The 18963-nt window shown below is 38.0% G+C and overlaps 1 protein-coding gene across 8 annotated transcripts in view; it reads right to left on the bottom strand.

Moving 5' to 3' along the window:
- Positions 1-18963, bottom strand: part of MARK1 (microtubule affinity regulating kinase 1) — a 132717-nt gene that overhangs the window by 99015 nt on the left and 14739 nt on the right. Inside the window, exon 1 of one of the 8 annotated variants that reach the window (XM_074385218.1) lies at positions 5325-5378. The exons of the other annotated variants lie outside the window; for them this stretch is intronic. The gene's annotated coding sequence lies outside the window, so the exon portion shown is untranslated. Of the gene's footprint in view, positions 1-5324; positions 5379-18963 lie in introns of those variants that run through there. 8 annotated transcript variants of the gene reach the window in all.

Here is an 18963-nt window from a genome sequence, read left to right as displayed (position 1 = left end):
TATATTTACTATTTAACAAAATCAAGAATTACAGTAATTTACTGCTTAAAAGGATTTTCTCTTCCAGTGGTAGGAGTTGCCTTTGGGATACATCATTTCATTTACGTTCATCTCAGACATTTATTAAGCACCATAATAAGATCCACATTTTGCAGACAGCAATGAAAGACAGCCCTGGCTTGCCAAGAAATTGTGTCTTAGTTCAGCATCTGCCTCTGGCCAAGCTACCTACTTAAATGCAGAAAGAGGACCGATATCATTATGTACAGTTGGCTCTCTACATCTGTAGTGTTCCTCATCCACAGATTCAACCAACTGTGGGTTGAAAATATTCAGAAAAAAATTCCACAAAGTTCCAAAAAGCAAAACTTGAATTTGCCCTGCCAAGTACTACACTGAATCCACATGAATGAAGTAGTGTGAAGGCACTGTATTAGATATTATAAGTAATCCAAAGATGCTTTAAAGTATATAGGAGGATATATGTAAGTTATCTGCAAATACTATACTATGCGATTTCATATAAGGGGACTTGAACATCTGTGGATTTTTATCTGAGGGAAGTCCTGGAACCAATCCCCATAGATATGGAGTGACAACTATGCAAAATGTTACTGGGTTGAGGGAGGTGGGAATTTGTAAAGAGTTCTGAGCATTTAATGGAAATCCTCATCAATTACACAGCTATTTGGGGACCTTCAAATTCCTTTACTCATTACAGCTGAAGTTTTAGCTTAGCTACTGTTTTGTTTTGGTTTTTGTGAGACAGAGTTCTCACTCTGTCACCTAGGCTGGAGTGCAGTGGCACTATCTTGACTCACTGCAACCTCTACCCCACAGGCTCAAGTGATTCTTGTGTTTCAACCTCCCAAGTAGCTAGGATTACGGATGTGTGCCACCAAGCCCAGGTAAATTTTTATTTTTATTTTTAATATAGATGGGTTTTCACCATGGTGGCCAGGATAGTCTTAAACTCCTAGCATCAAGGGATCCATCTGCTTGGCCTCCCAAAGTGCTGGGATTACAGAAGTAAACCACCATAACTGACCTATTTTTGTTAATAGTAATAGTATCATCAAAAAGCCAACTGGCTACTACCTAGATTCTCAAATAAGCAAGTTAAAGATGTTTTCAAAATATTTCCAAAAAAAAAGTTTACACAGGTCTTCAGCAAAATAAAAAATATATATTTGAATGCATATGCAAATGCATACACATATATTAACCAAATATTCTCTCTTAAAAGGCCCATCCCTTTGAAATCATGGCCTTCTACCCGTTTGGTATTAAGCTGTTCTTTTTTTTTTTTTTAATTATACTTTAAGTTCTGGGGTACATGTGCAGCTCTTGCAGGATTATTATATAGGTATACACATGCCATGGTAGTTTGCTGCTTCCATTGCCCCATCATCTACTCTAGGTATTTCTCCCAATATTATCCCTCCTGAATCTCCCCAACCCCACTATTCCTCCCCTAGACCCCCACCCCACAACAGGGAGGTCCCCTCCCTGTGTCTATGTGTTCTTATTGTTCAACACCCACCTATGAGTGAGAACATGCAGTGTTTGGTTTTCTGTTCTTGTATTAGTTTGCTGAGAATGATGGTTTCCAGATTCATCCATGTCCCTGCAAAGGACATGAACTCATCCTTTTTTTATGGCTGCATAGTATTCCATGGTGTATATGTGCCACATTTTCTTTATCCAGTCTATCGCTGATAGGCATTTGGGTTCTTTTAAGTACTTACGTTGATAGCCCATGGTAAGTGTTTCCCCACATACTTGACAAACAAAAAGCTGGCAATGTCATTCATTCCCAATAGGTTTTTAATTTTTATTAATTTTATAAGTCCATGAAACTCTGAAATCTAGAACATCTAGAAGTAAACAGAACACAATTAACAGCTCCCTGGCCAAACTCCAAATACAAAATGGCTGATCTTTCATTCATTAACACACTGTCTCTTCACTCACCCAAGTCCAAGTTTCATTTACCATTGTCTACACTAATATAATAGATCCTAATAATAATTCAGACAACATTAACAATATTTATCTGATCATGTGTCTCAAAATGGCATGGATATTCCCAGGAAGTGCTTAAATTCTGTAGCATTGCTTAGAAACACTATTATCAAACTCTGTTTGACTATGTTCTTTGTAACTTTTTAACTTTTCATATATCCTTCTAAGTAAATTTTGTCATAGAGAAGCTAAGAGCATTTAGAGCAGAGGTGTCCAGTGTTTTGGCTTCCCCGGGTCACAGTGGAGGAAGAATTGCCTTGGGCTACACATAAAGTAACACTAATGACAGCTGATAAAAAAAAATAATCACAATAATTCTCATAATGTTTTAAGAAAGTTTACAAATTCCTATTGGGCCATATTCAAAGCTGTCCTGGACTGCATGCAGCCTTGGGGCTGCAGGTTGGACAAGCTTGATAATGGAGCAGTTATTTGATGTGTTTAACACCTGTCCCTAGAATGTTCAAAGCTTTCTTTAACCTCAAAGCCTCTAATTCTCTGGCCCTTCCCATTCTCACTACTATACACCTCCTTACTCAGGTTATATGCCAGGATCCTTCAGTATAACCACTCCTTTGCAAACATCCCTAACTTCCCTGCTTTCCACGCTCTTTTCCATATTTGCTTAGCAAACCCACACCATTCCAAAACCCAACCACTCCCTACTCTACACCTGCACCTGAAAGTTCAACATTGTTACACACATATACAAATGAGCTCCCTGATTTTACTTAATTTTTTGGTCATAAATCCCAGTGAGGACTCAGTATCACCTCGTGGTACGTGTACTTTGAGTATAGTATTCCCTCCTTATCTGTGATTTGACTTTCTGTGGTTTTAGTTACCTAAGGTCAACTGTGGCCTGAAAATACTGAATTGAAAATTCCAGAAATAAGCAATTCATACATTTTAAATTGTGCATCATTCTGAATAGTATGATGAGTTTTTGCTTTGTCCATTGTGTCCTGCCTAAGACCTGCACCATGCCTTTGTGCAGGTACAGGCTCTCCACCCATTAGTCGCTTAGTAGCCATCTCACTTATCAGATCAGCCATCTCAGTATCACAGTGCTTTTGTGTTTGCATAACCCTTATTTTACTTTGTAATGGCCCAAGTGCAAGGGCAGTGATGCTGGCAATTCAGGTATGCCAAAGAGAAGCCATAACGCACTTCATTTAAGTGAAAAGGTGAAAGTTCTCAACAATAATGAAAGAGAAATAATCCCATGCTGTGGCAATTAAGATCCATGGCAAGAACAAATCTAACAATGAAGTTGCAAATAACGAAAAAGAAATCCATGCACAGTGTATGTATATCTGCAGTTTCAGCCATCCACTGGTGAGGAGGAGGGGTCTTTAATATGATCTCTACCCAAATCTCATCTTGAATTGTAGCTCCCATAATTCCCACGTGTTGTGGGAGGGACCCAGTGAGAGAGAATCGAATCATGGGGGCAGTTTCCTCCATACTATTCCTAATGGTAATCAATAAGTATCATGAGATCTGATGGCTTTATGAGGGGTTTCCCCTTTTGCTTGACTCTCAGTCTCTTGCCTGCCCCATGTAAGACATGCCTTTCACCTTCTGCCATGATTGTGAGGCCTCCCCAGCCATGTGGAACTGTGGGAACTATGAGTCCACTAAACCTCTTTTTTTTTTTAAATAAATTAACCAGTCTTGGGTATGTCTTAATCAGCAGTGTGAAAACAGACTAATGCAGTCTTAGAATGTATATGCCAAATATACGATATTTTAGCAAAGGGTAAGTTGAGTGGACTACTGTACACTCAACTTACCCTTTGCTAAAACTTTCATTTCACTCTTTCTCCTCTCTCTTCTTACATCCCTATTTGCCAATGATGTCTTTCCTTTTATAGTTCATTAATCCGGAAACAATTGGAGAGCCACTCAGTCATCAATCTGTATCAAAACTGCAGCCTACCCACTGCCTCTATATTCTCTGCCTACATGAAACCTCCCTGCCAAAACCACTTCCCATGCTATGGATTCCATTCAGTCTCACCTTTTCAAGAGCTTTAGTTACAGCATTTATTCTCATTTACCTGAATCATCAATTACTCCCTCTCAAACAGACTTCATTCAATAGCATATAAACATACTCCTGTATCTCACAGTAAAGAGAAAATTCTCCCATGACCACATGTCCCCTTCCAACTATGGGCCTATTTCTCTGCTTTCCTATACATAAAAAGTTCTTAAAATAAGTTTTTGTAATTGTTTGTAAGTTGCTGATATTACTTCTCATGTTTACTTCAACTCACTTCGACCAGGTTAGTCTCCACCATTCCATTGGGACTAGCCTTGTCAAGATCATCAGTTACCTGCTGGTTGACAACAACTGCATTTAACAGATGACCTATCCCTCTTTATTCTCTTGGCTCCTGCAACACGACAATCTCCAGATTTTCCTTCCAACCTACTAATAGTTACTTCACTGCTCTTTGCTGCTTCTTTAGCACCAAATGTTGACATGCGCATAGGCTCTGTCCCAAAGCCCCTTCTATTTTACTCATCTTTTCAAAGAACCAGCTTTTGCAGTTTCTGATTTCTGTAATTTTTATTTATTTTGCAATTTCATTAATGGCTGCTCTAATTTTCATTATTTCCTTCCTTCCACTTACTTTATCTGTTTAACCTATTTTAGGTTGCAGAACTGATCTGTTGAACCTATTTAGTTCTCCAACACTAGCTGATTAATTTTCAATTCCTTATTTTCTAATATGTGCATGTAGGGTAATAAATTTTCATCTTAGTTGCATTTTAGTTAAAATGTTCTATAAATGTTTAAAGAGAAGAGCATATTCTGTTTTAAGAGTATACAACTGTATAAATTTCCATTGAGTAATACTTACTCTGCTTGTTCAAGTTTTGTTTACTCTTATTTCTATAGTTTTATCATTAGAGATGTTTATTAAAAATCATCTATTTGCCAGTTTCTTTACAAATATATCAATTTTTTGTATTATACATTTTGGACCAGATTATCTATGTATAGCTTCAGTATGTATAGCTACAGTAATATATCTCCTTGTTAATGATATCTTTAATTATTTAGGGTAATGGCCTTTATCTCTAATAATGCTCTTTATCCTATTAGTCTGATATTAATATTGATGCTAGATTCTTAATCATCTTTTTTTTCAACCTTTCATTGTTAGCAAGCTTTAGTCGCTTTAAAATAGCTAGAGTTAGGTTTTACTAGTTTTTACACAAGCTGAGAAACTATTTTTTTAATACAAGTGTTTAATCCTTTTATATTTATTTTCTGATTATCTTACCTGGTTTTTTCTTTTTCTTCCATCCACTGGATTTACTTTTCTTCCATCTTTCTCCTTACTGCAATCTGTTATAAAGTTATATATTCAGTTTTTAATTTTTTTAGCTAAATTTTAAAATGCATAATGCATCAAATAGTCCATTTCCATCCTCCTCCTCAATAACTGAAGACCTCAGAATTTTTAGCTCCAATGTTTCCCCTGCCATTTTCCATGTTCTTTTTCTTTTTTTTTTTTTTTTTGGTTGTTTGTTTTTTTGAGACGGGGTCTCACTCTGTTGCCCAGGCTGGAGTGCAGTGATATGATCATCACTCACTGCTGCAACCTTGACTTCCCAGGCTCCGGTAATCCTACCACCACAGCCCCCTGAGCAGCTGGGAATACAGGTGCACACCACCATGCCCAGCTAATTTTTTTTAATTTTTGTAGAGACAGGCTTTGCCACATTCCCCAGGCTGGTCTTGAACTCCTGGGTTCAAGTGATCCATCTCACTTTGGGAAGCTTCAGCTTCTGGGACTACAGGTGTGAGCCACAGTGCCCAGACATTTTCCTTATTATTCTTATCTAGTAGCATTTTTGTCTCACCTGATTTTTCCAACACCCTTAAAATAAGCAATTGCTCTTTTTTGGCAGTTTTACAGTCAGTGGTTGTTTATATTTATATCAAACTGCAGCTTCTTTCGCATACTATCACTTCTTGCATCCAACTTCTTTCCTCTAAATTCTACTTCCTTCTCCCTGAACTACATTTTTTGGTAATCGTAAAAATACACAAGTAGAAAAATCTTAGTTTTTATTTGTCTGAAAATACTTTTACTTGTTATTCTTTTTTTTCTCTTAGACAGAGTCTCTCTCTGTCACCCAGGTTGCAGTGTAATGGTGCAATCTTGGCTTGTTGTAACCTCTACCTCCTGGGCTCAAACAATTCTCATGCCTCGGCCTCCTGAGTGGCTGAGACTACAGGCACCCCCAACTCTATTTCTAATAAAGACAGGGTTTCACCACGTTGGCCAGGCTGGTCTCGAACTCTTGACCTCAAGTGATCTGCCTGCCTTAGCCTCCCAAAGTGCTGGGATTACAGGCGTGAGCCACTGTGCCCAGCCTAATTTGTCCCTATTCTTGAAGAATCATTCAGTTAAGAAGAGAATGTGAGACTGATATTTTCTCTCATGTTCTTTAAAAATATTATTCTATTTAAAAAATATTTCTTATTGCTGATGAGAATTGTTTTCTCTGTTATTAAAATTTTCTTTCAATTTTGACTTTGCCATTCCATTAGGTATGAATCTCCTTTTATTTATTCTAATATTCACTGTGCATCAATCTGAAGACATATCTCTCTCCACTTCCAAATAACCCCTAGCCATAATCTTTCAAATACTGCCTCTTGAAGATTTCCTCTATTATCTCCTCCTGGATGTCTAGCAGATAAATGCTGCACTTTCTCATTCTGTATTCCATATTTCTTAACCAGTTTTTAATATCCTCAATCCCTATTTCTCTCTGATTCATTTCAAGTCATTTCCTCAGATCTATACCAGTCCATCAAGTCTATCTTTGGCTGGGAATAATCTGCTGCTTAATCACTCTACTGAGTTTTAAATTTCATTGACAACGTACTTCATTTCTATAATTCCTATTTAGTTCTTTTTCTAATCAGCTTATTTCTCTTCGTTTCTTATTCTTTTATTATAGTACTTATTACTGCCTTTAAAACTTTTAAAACAAATTTATATTCTGCTTTATTTCAGATAGTTCAGATAGTTGCATTATTTCCAGTTCTTGGGGTGGTATTACTACTTTTTGTATTTGTCAACTCTCTCCACAAGTGGTTAGTTTCCTCATGAAATCTGTAATTTGGGTTTTTTCAGTGATAGTCCCATTGGTCCCAGATTTTTAAAGTAATTCTACTAAGCACTTTTTCACTTGTTTCTACCAGAGTCTGCCATAGTCGTGAAATTTTTTTCATGTTAATTTCATAGTTTGAGTTTCTATTGGGCACACAGCATAGAAATGATATTTTCATTTATTTAGAGTAATCATTTAAGTTTAAGTGATCCCCCCCTTAAACTTAAGGCCTTAGGTAGAAGACAAGCTTCCTTTTCAACTCCCTCAACTAAGGGGCAAAGTTTTTTCTGATTTTTTTTTTTTTGCAGGGAGACATAGCTATCAAGGCTTTGAGCTTCATACAGGAGGTTCATCTCCAGTTCCTCTAGCACAGGTAGTGCTGATATCATATTTCCCGTCCCCAAGACAGTGTCAAAACTACATGTCCCAACCCTCATGGTAGATCAAAAAGCCCCGAGGAATGCCATTATGTCAGTTTGTACTCACCATTCTGGCTTTGATTTCTCTTCATTCTTTTGTCCTTTAAAGCTCAGTTATGTAGTTAATAAACTTTCAGAAATTATATTTAAGTCTATCTACATATTAGCAGCACGAAGAAAGGAAACCATGTCAATTTAGTTCACTACATTTTTGGTACTCTCCCAGTTTTCCTGGCTACATATTCTCCCTAGGTGAATTTACTTACTCGTGTAACTTTCAATATTATCTGTATCATGTGACTCCCAAACTTTATTTCTAACTGTGATCCTTCCTTGAATTTTAGACTTGTATATCAACTATATGACATCTCCATATGGATATCTAATAGGCACTTCAAATTTCTCATAGCCAAACATAATTTCCAAATCTCAAATTTGTTCCTCTCCAAATCTCAAATTTGTTCCTCTAATAGGCACTTCAAATTTCTCATAGCCAAACATAATTTCCAAATCTCAAATTTGTTCCTCTCACAGAATTGCTCATCTCATTAAAAGGTTCTACATCTAAAAATCAATTCGTTATTTTTGGCTTCCCTCTTTCTCATCCTAACTCCTCATATCAAGTCCCATAAGCAAATGCAGTCAACCTTAGCTCCAAAACATATCATGAACCCATTCACTTATCTGTACTTTTATCTTTACCACTTAGACCAAGCTGTCATCATCTCTTACTTCAACACAGCAACAACCTCCCAACAATTTTCTCTGCTTCTCTTTACTTTACATTCCCCTTGCCTCTAAAAATTCTGCCCACAACAGTCAGAATAAACTGTGACATAAATTAGGTCATATGTGATTATTTTCATTACATTAAATATCTCTAATATAGTCTTTCCACCACACTCAGAAAAAAAAGGCTTATAAACTCCTTACCTTGGGCTTCAAAAATCCCTATAGAATCTGACCCCTTGCCTTCTTTCCTACCATTCCACACCACTCTCCGTTTTGTTTAGTGAAGTACAGACAACGAAGTTTTTTATTTTGTTTGTCAAATACACAAAGTTTGCTCCCACCTGATGTATTAGGTGTTCTCTCTGCTTGGGAAATGTACACTGAAAATCACAATGAGCAACATATACCCGTTAGAATACCTGAAATAAAAAGGACTGACAACATCAAATGCTGATGAAGAGGTAGGCCAGTTTGGCCAGGCACAGTGGCTCATGCCTGTAATCTCAGCACTTCGGGAGGCCGAGGCAGGAGGATAACCTGAGGTCAGGAGTTCAAGAACAGCCGGGCCAACATGGTGAAACCCTGTCTCTACTAAAAATACAAAAACCAGACAGGTGTGGTGGTGGGTGCCTATAATTTCAGCCACTCAGGAAACTGAGACAGGAGAATCACTTGAATCCAGGAGGCAGAGGTTGCAGTGAGCCAAGACTGTGCCACTGCACTCTAGCCTGGGCAACAAAGAGCGAAAATTCATCTCAAAACAAAACAAAACAAAACAAAACAAAGAGGTAGTCTAGTTAAGACTCTCATGAATTACTGGTTGGAGTGTAAAATGGTACAACCACTGTGGAAAATATCAAAGATCTTCAAAATGTTCACAAAAATACATATTATTAAAAAAAAACTATGCATGAATTTGAATTTTTGGTACCAAAATAAACTTGTAGTAACTTGTTATAACATGTATGAACAGAATCCAGCTTGAGGCACTAAGATAAGACATCAGTCTAAAAAGAGTCTCTAAAAGAGCAACATGAATTCTACTAAAATTGAAGAACATCAAATTTATTATTATCCTTGGATAGAAAAATGGTGAAATCTTTTATCCTTTACAAAAAAAAATATATATATAGCAACAATATCCCAAAGAAATCAACAGTTTACAAATGGATAACTTGTTTTAAGAAGAACTGAGACAATACTGAAGATGAAGCCTGCAGAGGCAGACCATTGACATCAATTTGCAAGAAAAAAATTATTCTTGCTCATGCCCTAATTGAAGAATACCGATGATTAACAGCAGAAATAAGAGCCAACACTATAGACATCTCAACTGGTTCAGCTTACACAGATCTGACTGAAAAATTAAAGTTGAGCAAACTTTCCAGTAGTGGGTGCCAAAACCAATGCACCCAGATCAGCTACAGACAAGAGCAGAGCTTTTGATGGAAATTTTAAACAAATGGGATCAAGATCCTAAGGCATTTCTTGGAAGAACTGTAACAGGAGATGAAACGTGGCTTTATCAGTATGATCCTGAAGACAAAGCACAATCAAAGCAATGGCTACCAAGAGGTGGAAGTAGACCAGTCAAAAGCTGACCAGTAAAGAGCAAAAGTTATAGCAACAGTTTTTTTCGGGAGGCATAAGGCATTTTGCTTGTTGACTTTCTGAAGGGCCAAAGAACAATCACATCTGCTTAGTATGAGAGTGTTTTGATAAAGTTAGCCAAAATGTTAGCAGAAAAACATCTGGGAAAGCATTATCAGAGAGTTCTCTACAACAATGCTTCTGCTCATTTGTCTTATCAAACGAGTAATTTTGTGACGTTCAATGGCAAATCATTAGGCATCCACCTTAAAGTCCTCATTTACTGATTTCTGACTACTTTTTGTTTCCTAATCTTAAAAAATTGTTAAAGGGCACCCATTTTTGTTTAATTAATAATGTAAATAAGACTGCATTTACATGGTTAAATTCCTGGGACACTCAGTTCTTTCGAGATGCATTAAATGGCTGGTATCATAACTTACAAAAGTGTCTCAAACTTGATACAGCTTATTTTGAAAAATAATGGTTTTTTTAATCTTTTAATTCAACTTTTCCACAAACTTTTTGAAGTCCTCTCATACTTTGTCAGTTTCTTATACATTTTAAAATATGCCTTCGCTACAACCCAACATCCTACTCCTAAATATTTCACCAAAAGAAATAAAAATATAAGTCTACAAAGACTTGTACAAGAATGTTCATAACCGCTTTATTCCTAATAGCCCCAAACTGGAAATAATGCAAATGTTCATCAACAGGAAAAATATATTAAATTTTGGTTATATTCATATTCTAGAATAGTCCTCACAAAAATTAATAAATTATGGATACATATAACATGGATGAATCTCCCAGACAACATAAGTGAAAAAAGTAGAGAAAATACAATACTTGATTTCACTTATATGAAGTTGTGGAACAGGTAAATCTAATCTACCATTAGAGAAATAAGAAGAGTCACCTTTAGGAGACAGTGCTAATTTAAACAAAGGCAGAAGGAAACTTTCTGAGATGATGGAAATGTTCTTTATCTTGATGAGAGATGCCATATACTTTTACCAAAATTAATTGAATCGTATTCAAAAAAAAAAAAAACCTATGTATTTCTCTGTATGTAAATGTTATTAACCTCAATTTTAAATCCCTACCCATCAACCTTCTACCTGGCATTAGCAACACCTGTAATTTAAATGCTTGGTTTGTATGTAATCATTGGATGCTTGCACACTTGAACCCAGAAGACTTGGAAGTGTCTATGGCAGACAGAAATCCAGTATGGAGCCTCTGGTGGGTACCTTATATAGTGAACCACAGTGCAGACCTTCAGGATTTTGGAGCAAATTATGCCATTATCTGCAGATAACTATTCTCTTTTGAGGAGGCAACCAGTAGCTTATTGCTGGACTCTAGTAAACACTGAGCAATTGACCACAGGCCACCAAATTACCATTCAACATAAGCTTCCCATTATGAGTCAAGTGTTGTCTGATTCATCAAGCCAAAAAGTTGGGCATGCACAGCAAGATTCCACTATAAATGCAAGTGGTATGTATTAGATAAGGCTGGAGCAGGTCTTGAAGGAACAAATTAAGTTGCATGAGATGCTCCTGACCCATACTCCTACCCTGCTACACTGATGTCTAAATCAACAAGTATGGCCTCATGAGGAGTTCCCCAGGACCCAGTGATGAGGAAAGAAAACAATACAAGTCTTATTCACAGTTGGTTCTACACCATGTGCTGGTACCACCAAAAAGTGGACAGTTAGAACACTACAGTCCCACTCTGGGGTGGCACCAAAGGAAGATTATAGCAGAACTTTGACCCATGTACCTGGTTGTTTATTTTGCCTAGAGAGAGAGCATGGGGTATAAATCTATAGAGATTCACAGACTGGTGCTAATGGCTTGGCTGAATGATCAAGGACTTAAAAAAGAGTATGATTTGAAAATTAATAACAAGGAGGAAATCTGTGAATAGATCTCCCTGAATGAACAAAGCATACGGAGATCACTGTTTCCCATGTGAATACTCATAAAAGATGATTCATGCTGTATACATCAGTCAGTCTCTTTCCCCAGCCACCCATTCTTGCCCAATGAACTCATGAACAAAGTAGCCATGTTAGCAGGGATGAAGGTTATGCATGGGCCCAGCAACACAGATGAACATTAACTAAGGCTAATCTGCCAGCTTCACAGAACAACACTGAGCTCCCAAAATAGCACTACTCCTGAGGGTGGCCGGCGGCAGAGGTGGAGTCAGGGCCCTGGGAAGTAGGAGAAGGTTATCCGGTGACAGGTTGATTATTTTAGATTACTTTTTTTTTTTTTTTGAGACGGAGTTTCGCTCTTGTTACCCAGGCTGGAGTGCAATGGCGCGATCTCGGCTCACCGCAACCTCCGCCTCCTGGGTTCAGGCAATTCTCCTGCCTCAGCCTCCTGAGTAGCTGGGATTACAGGGACATGCCAACATGCCCAGCTAATTTTTTGTATTTTTAGTAGAGACGGGGTTTCACCATGTTGACCAGGACGGTCTCGATCTCTTGACCTCGTGATCCACCTGCCTTGGCCTCCCAAAGTGCTGGGATTACAGGCTTGAGCCACCGCGCCTGGCTTTAGACTACTTTCATCATAGAAGGGAAGGTGTTTTGTCTGTTCTCGCTGGAACAGATACTTGCTATAGACATAGATTTGTCTTCTATGTCCACAATGCTATGCCAAAACCTCCACTGGTGGACTTACAGAATACATTTTCGTCATCACGGTATTTCTTCAGCATCATGGTATTCCACACAGCATTGCTTCTAAGCAACAAACTCATTTTATAGTCAATGAAGAATGAAAACTGGCTCATGCTTGGAGAATTCACCAGTCTTACTAAATCCCCCAATACTCTGAAGCATCTGTCTTGATAAAATAATCTTTTGAAGATTCTGTTTTGATGCCAGCTGGGTGATAACACCTTGCAGACCTGGGGTAACATCTTCCAGGATGCAATATGTACTTTAAATTAGTGACAAAGATACGGTGATATTTATCCTGTAACCATGATTCACAGGTCCAGGAATCAAGAAATAGAAATGGGAATAGCTATTCTTACTATTATCCTTAGTGATCCACTAGTGGAAATTTTCTTTTAGTCCCTATAACTTTGAGTTCTGCTGGTCTAGAAGTCTTAGTGCCTACGGAGAAATGCTTCCACCTGGTGTCATAGTAATGGTCCATTAAACAGCTAGTTGAGACTGCTTCATGGTAGTGAATCAATAAGCAAAAAAGGAGGTTACCATACTGGCTGGGGTGACTGATCCTGACTATTAAGGGAAAATTGGGTTGCTATTACATAATGTCTGCAAGGAGGAGTATATCTAAAATGCAGGGGATCCTCTGGGGCACTTCTTCCTACTCCCATGTCCTATGGGATAAGGCAATGGAAAACCGTAATAACCCAATATAGGCAAAACTTCTGATGGCCCAGACTCCTCAGGAATGAAGGACTGGGTTACTTCACCAGGCAAAGAACAATAATCAGCTGAAGTGTTTCCTGAGAGCAAAGGAAATATGGAATCAGTAGTTGAAGGAGGTAATTACAAATACCACCTACAACCACATGACTAGTTGCAGAAACAAGGCCCATAAATACTTATGAATATTTCTTCCTTATTTTGCTGTAAATATACTTGTATATGTATTAACCAATTCTTTTTCCTTTTTGATTTCCCTTCCCATTTCCCAATCATTCAACATCAAAATATTAACATTAGCTAACTCTTTACGTTAATATTGAAGTTACAGGGAATAAGGAGAGACTGAGAATGAGTATCACCTAAAGATGGATAAAGAGACTTTTGTATCATGTTAAGCTAACGACTCTGCTCTTAAGTATGGTTAAGTGAAGTGTGGCTAAATCTCAGACTTAAAATGATGGCCAACATGACAAGGGGTGGGTTATGATGACTTCCAATGTGTTAATTTAGCTAAACTGGGACTGTTTCCCAAAATTCCCTTTTCTCCACGGTCCTAGGCTAATATCAGTCACAAGAGAAATTTGCACAGGATTGAGAAGGTTGAAATGAAAACAGTAACCATTTACAGGTATGAATAGACTTACGACCTATGCAACTTACGACCATTCGACTTTACGACCACAATCGCTAGCCACGACTGCTCCGCGTCTGGCAGCGCAAACGTTGCCCAGCTGGGCGTACGACAGTGCGGACCAGCTTCCAGCAGCACTATCATCTCCGTGTGCACCATTTCAACTGTACATATAGCCTACTCAACTTACGACCAAATCGTGTTACAACCGTCCCGCGGTCCCCACCGTGGTCGTAAGTCGAGCACTAGCTGTATATGCTCTGAAGGTCAGTGCAGGGCCAGACACAGCAGCACTCAGGCTTGACATAGCTGATGTGCTGGCATGTCTCATGGAGCTCCCTCAGCTCCTGCTGGACCACTTGCTTCAACTGCTCTGAATTTTGGTCCAGATGCATGGGCAACTCTCCAATGAAGGGCACCAGCTTATCCTCCAGGTCACCCATCTTAGAAGACAGAAGGCAGTGAAAGATACGAGTTCCAGTTTGTTGTCACAGGTTCTAATTTGCTTTTCTCCCCCATGTCACATTCATCTTTCCCTCCTGACTGCTGGCCCTGAGGATTTCAGCCTCTTAATACCAGACTCTGAAGCAGCAACTATACACAGAATGCTTAACCAGCTTCCACAATTGTGTAAGTATAATCCCTTAGTAAAAGCTTTATATGACTTATAGAATTCTGCTTCCCTGACTAAATTCTAATGTGATAAATTAAATTGCAATGTTCTTACTTCTAAAAAGTAATTGAACATGAGATTGTATTTCTAATTTCAGTCACTATTATGTAAACCTGACCAAAGTGAAGTTAATTCCTCTGAATAAAAAAAATACCTATCAAGCATGTTTTAAGAAAGATGAAGAAAATATCTTTCCTTAAAGGCAAGCAGGACAAACACAGAATTAGAACTTCTCAGCTCTCAACTGTAATCTTGACACTTTTGGAGGCCAACGCAGGTAGACTACTTGAACCCCAGGAGTTTGAGACCAGCCTGGGCAACATGGCAAAACTCTGTCTCTACAAAAAAAATACAAAAATTAGCCGAGTGTGGTGGCTCACACCTGTAGTCCCAGCTGCTCAAGAGGCTGAGATGGGAGAAGCACTTAAGCGTGGGCAGTCCAGGCTGCGGTGAGCCATGTTCCCATCACTGCACTATAGCCTGGGCAACAGAGCAAGACCTTGTCTCAAGACAAAAAAAAAAAACTTATCCTAACTCTATTTCTAGCTCATCAAGCTATTATCTATCATTTCTAAGGAGCAAAAATAAAAGCATTATGATTCAGAAAAGACAGCAGTAGAAGAATACTATATTCCAGCATACACAATGACAGTATGAAAATTATCTTCAAGCTGTAAATCTCTGACTTAAGACTTGCCTTTATATTTGGGTTCGGTAAAATTAATGCAGTCTCGAGAGATTCCATTAGCATGTTTAAAGCAGTAATCATTTCAACTACATTTGTACTCAGTCTCAAGAATGAATGTATTAAAGAAAACGGTAAGCATGGGGAAAAGGCAAGCCCAAAGAACATGAATTTAGTTGTATTATCACTGCGGGGTAAGAGGAATATATCCTTCCTGATCAGCAACTGTGAATTTTCTCATCATTTTGGTTTTGACTCCTTGCTTCTTTGATACCATTACTGAACACCTATTATTACAAAAGTATATTATATAAACCTATTTATGTAAACCCAACAACCATCCAACCAGGTGTGTATTACCTTTGTTTTACAAATAAGGAGACACGCCCAATGTAATACACTTTGTAAAAGGCTGAGCTAGGAATAAATCCCAGAAATATCCTGTCTACAAAGTTTGTGCTCTTAAACATGATGTAACATGGCAAATATGTCCATTCCCACTGAGGACATCTATGTCACTAAACAACTCTCCTCTTCTGCACTTGCTCTAATTCCCTGCTCATTAAGCCACCTGCAGATTAATTCAGCTTCACAGTGGCTTTCTTACATTTAAAACAAGCATTCCAGTAAAATAGAAAGTCATACCTCATGTTGTAAATGTAATACTTTTTCTTGGTATAAAAAGGAATAAATCCATGACTTAAAATACAGAAATTTAAAAAATGAAAACCATGCATAATTCAGGAACCCTAAGATGCACTTAAAACTGGCAAATTTACTACTTCCAAGCTTTAATTAAATGGGATAATTAACAGCAGCATCAGCAGCTAGCATTTCTACTAGGTGTCAGGTACTGTTCTAAGGGCACTATATATGTTTAATTAGTTAAACAAAACAACAACTGAATAAGGCAGACATTTTTGTTCCATTTTACATGTAAAGAAAATGGAAGGAATAAAGAAGTTAATGGCTTCCCAAGGTCATATCTAATAAATGCTAGAGCTAGGATTTGAACCCAAGGACTCTAGCTTCAAAGCATGGGCTCTTAACCAAGAAATTACACTGCCTCTACAACTGAATTATGGTATACAAAGGGCAATTGCCCCTATTCCTCACATAAACAAAGCTGAGGGCAGAGATAGAGGAGGCAGACAGGGAGTGGCTGAGCCTGTACTTTAATTTTAGCAGCACTTCTCCCTAAGATGCTCCCTTACACCCCAAAAAGCTATTCTGGGAGGGCTTTCACTACTGCTTGCCAGGAGATATTACAAGCTGGTAATAAAACAGCTACCTAAATTATCTAAAAATACTGTGTTAAATTCTTTTCCAAACTTACTAGTTCTTTCATTCTCACAAGTACAAAAACATTACAGCAAACTCATGCCAGAAATTACAATAGGTGTTTGTTCTTTATTTATTATGTGTTAGTTTTGGGTTTTTTTGTTTTTGTTTTTATTTTTCTGAGATGGAGTCTCACTGTCACCCCAGATGGAGCCTCAGCTCACTGCAGCCTCTGGCTCACAGCAGCCTCTGCTCCCAGGTTCAAGCAATTCTCCTGCCTCAGCCTCCCGAGTAGCTGGGATTGCAAGTGCCCACCACCACACCCACTAAGTTTTATATTTTTAGTAGAAGCGGAATTTCACCATATTGGCCGGACTGGTCTCAAACTCCTGACCTCAAGTGATCTGCCCGTCTCGGCCTCCTGAAGTGCTGGGGTTACAGGCATGAGCCACTGTACCCAGCCAGATGTTTGTTCTCTAAATCATTACATTTTATTTAATTTAACACTCTAGTAGTCAGAGCTTTATTCAAAGACCTTCAGTTCAGTTATATTTAGTAAATCTAACAAAATCCAGTAATTATTTCCTAATACAAGCTAATAATCATATCAAATTAATTTTTTGAAGTCAATTAAAATTTTTATTAACTTTAACTTATGAACATGAACCTCTCTCCGATATAGTTCAGATGTTCACCAAAAAGTGACCAGAACTTAAAAAGCAAATACTGTATCTATTTAGCATCACCTCATATTCTTAAAGTACTTCAGTATTTCCAAGGAATAAGTAAGTCTTAATTGTATATAATTACTAAACATCCGCTGAGTTGCTACTATGTGCACAGCACTGTGCTAAAGTGCTGTAGGAAGAGGAATGCATTTTATTGACTATTCTTGCTGTTTTTAATCCAGCACAGCAAGCAATTCTGCAAAGTGCAAGCACCACCGTTTGCTTGATACAGGCATCTGTAACAGTGTTCTTGGTGTCAAGGAGTTGGCAGCATTATGTGTGGGACAGGCTTAAGAAAATCACAGTACAGCTTGACAGTACTGTCACAAATTACACACAAAGCAGAATTAGCAACTGATAAACTCTCAATCCTGGCAGAAAAGGGAGTAGAGTCTCCTCATTGACAAACTCTTTCCTCTCCTTGCTTTTCTCCCCTCCTGGAGAGGGAGGTAGAAAGGAAAGGTGGAAGTGATCAACCAACCTGGTTCCAACCTTTTCTATTCAAGACTTTCTTCCATAGGATGTTCTTTGGGCACTGGTAGTTAACAACTCACTAGTAAGCCAATTCCACTGGTTTAAACAGTGGCTACTAGTACATACTTTACTTCCTTCTAGTTTTTGGTATTTAGGCAGTACAGAAAGAATCTAGAGTGGCCAGAAGGATCAATGGCATGATTTAGTAGTGCTATTCAGTTAATAAATAATTTCTGTAGAGAAAAGTACATAAGTACTTTAGGTAAGTAGGTATCAAAATGAGATGTACTACCAAGAGCCATGAGGAAAAAAAGTTAATGACTTGATCCAAGATAAACTAGCTTATCCATAGCTTTTTGCTTTCTATTCCTATAGTTGCTTTTCATCATTAAAAACAGATTGGAAACTATCTTTACAAAGTAATAATATCCCTCCTTAAGTAACTGATGAAATAGTAATAGAAAGATAAATCTAACCCAGAACAGAGCAGCAGCGAAATAATATTTCCCTTTAGTTCAACTATATTAGTTATTGACTAAAATCACAAAGACCAATCACCATTAAGGAACAATGATACACCAATCCCAACATGTGCTAAATCCTTCCCCTAGCCCCTTTTTATTGTCCTATTCTTCTGCCCTAAATCTAGAGAAACTTTACTTTCTAGTCTACTAAGTGATTGTTTTATGGTTACTATGGGCATCTGTAACCACACTCCTCAAATACATACCACCACAGTGAAAAATGTGTGGGATTTCATTATGAAATGTGAATCTTTTCTTAGCGTGTTAAAGAAAAAATTATTCTGATGTTTGTTAGAATTGTAAAGAAAACTTTACTCAAGACTACTGTAATAGGGATATTACAATAGGGAAGAGAGACAAGCTCAACTCTAAATATATCAAAGACGGCTTGGGATTTACAGGCAAGCAGCAGAGTAAGAGGGTCAATAGATGGAAAAGTACTAAAAAGAGACATCAAGGGTAAGGGGGTTCTTGCAAATAATAGGCCAAGGTCAGACATCAAAGGTCAGGGGTGAAGAACTCAATCAGCTCTCGGGGAGGTCAGATATCAAGCGTGATATCTCACCAAATTGACTTAGCAAGATTCTTTGCTAATTCTGAGATGTGCAGGCCTAGTAAGGACAGGAAGG

The sequence above is a fragment of the Saimiri boliviensis genome, chromosome 14, assembly GCF_048565385.1.
Source record: "Saimiri boliviensis isolate mSaiBol1 chromosome 14, mSaiBol1.pri, whole genome shotgun sequence".
Taxonomy (NCBI): domain Eukaryota; kingdom Metazoa; phylum Chordata; class Mammalia; order Primates; family Cebidae; genus Saimiri; species Saimiri boliviensis.
The sequence above is the reverse complement of the archived record's forward strand: the minus strand, read 5'-3'. Positions and strand labels throughout refer to the sequence as shown.